Here is a 1,917-nt window from a genome sequence, read left to right on the forward strand (position 1 = left end):
ATCAAAATCTGAATTCTGCAGAATCACGGATTGTCCAAGGTCCAAACCGACCGTCGGTTTAACTTTGGAAAAACCTGAACACTGGAACGGACGGTCCAGAGAAACACGCCTGATGAGCGAGAACGCATGGATCGGATTCCATATGCTTCGGCAATTGGATCCATCATGTATGTCATGCTTTGTACTCGACCGGATGTATCCTACGCGTTGAGCATTACGAGTAGATATCAGTCAGATCCAGGTGAGTCGCACTGGATCGCCGTCAAGAACGTCCTGAAGTACTTGAGAAGGACTAAGGATGTGTTCTTGGTATACGGTGGGTCGGAAGACGAGCTCGCTGTAAGAGGTTACACTGATGCTAGTTTTCAGTCAGACCCGGATGACTACAGATCGCAGTCTGGCTATGTTTTCTGTTTGAACGGAGGCGCTGTTAGCTGGAAGAGTTCCAAGCAGGCGACCGTTGCAGATTCTACTACAGAAGTTGAGTATATTGCAGCGTCGGACGCAGCAAAGGAAGCTGTTTGGATCAGGAAGTTTGTTGGTGACTTGGGTGTCATTCCTAGTGCTGATAGCCCCATTGCTCTGTATTGTGACAACAATGGAGCGATCGCACAAGCGAAAGAACCCAGATCCCATCAACGATCCAAACACATACTCAGACGATTTCACCTTATCAGGGAGATTATAGACAGAGGAGACGTGTACATTTGCAGGGTGTCGACAGATGACAACATTGCCGATCCGTTGACGAAGTCTCTCCCTTCGTCGAAGCATGAGGGTCATGTTAGGGATATGGGCATTAGATGTTTAGCAGTTCATGATTAGAGCAAGTGGGAGATTGTTGGTTTAGTGCTCTATGATGTACTGATTATGAGCTTTGTTCAGTTACATTCGATGTATAGATACTTTCTATGTGTTTTTATGAGAGTATTTTATTCATTACATGTTCTTGCATGCTAGATCTGTTATGAAATCCATGTATCATTAGGAATGATACTAAACTCCCTAGTCTTGTGTCATTATGGGAATGATGACATAATAAGACTAGTATGATGTGTGATTGATGATCACATAGATGATCATAGGTATTGGATACGGTCACGATCATAGGTATTCGTTGGAGAACAGAATACTGGAATGACCCGCATGAGATTGTCACATGGACTAGCGTCATGACTTGAATCTCATATGACGGTTCCATGATTGGATCCTAAGACCTGAGATATCTACGGAATCCAACGTGAGGAGTTGCGTGCTTTGAATACGTCTAACGTCCTGCGTAACAGGAGGATTATAAAGGCGTGTATCAGGTACGAAACGAATCATGTGCTGGATTGTAGATAGTCAAGACGGGATTTGTACCTCTCGTAAAAGAGAGAGATATCGCTGGGCCCCTGGTGTGAGCGAGCCTGTAGAAATGTGTGGCCGCACTATAGACGAACGTCGTCTATTTCAGACAGTCGAACTCAGTGAACGAGAAAGCAGTCGAATCAGATGAGGTGGCTTGTCCATGCCTTATGTTCGACATATGATATCGCGATACAAAAGGATCATCTCTGGCGTTCGTAAAGATCACGAACAAACTCTATTCGAGATAGGTAGTCATAGTGTCTTGCTAGAGACCGCCTATGACTTGTATATCCGAAATAGAGATTTCGGGTTATACTGCTATATCGAATGAGCCTACAGGGTCACACACGCAGGGAAGGACAAATGCACGAGAGAAAACGACGAAAAACCGAGACGGAAGGGGCTGAAACGGACGGACCAGAAAGTCCAGAACGGACGGTCCGCCCGAACCAGACCGGACGGTCCACGTGAGCGGAACGTCCGTTCCACGTGCTGGAACGGACGGTCCGCGTGTATCTCTGGACCGACCGTTCCGGGCTTCAGTTTTTCCGAAATTAAACCGAATTA

The sequence above is a fragment of the Tarenaya hassleriana genome, unplaced genomic scaffold, assembly GCF_000463585.1.
Source record: "Tarenaya hassleriana unplaced genomic scaffold, ASM46358v1 Cleome56, whole genome shotgun sequence".
NCBI classification, from domain to species: Eukaryota; Viridiplantae; Streptophyta; class Magnoliopsida; order Brassicales; family Cleomaceae; genus Tarenaya; species Tarenaya hassleriana.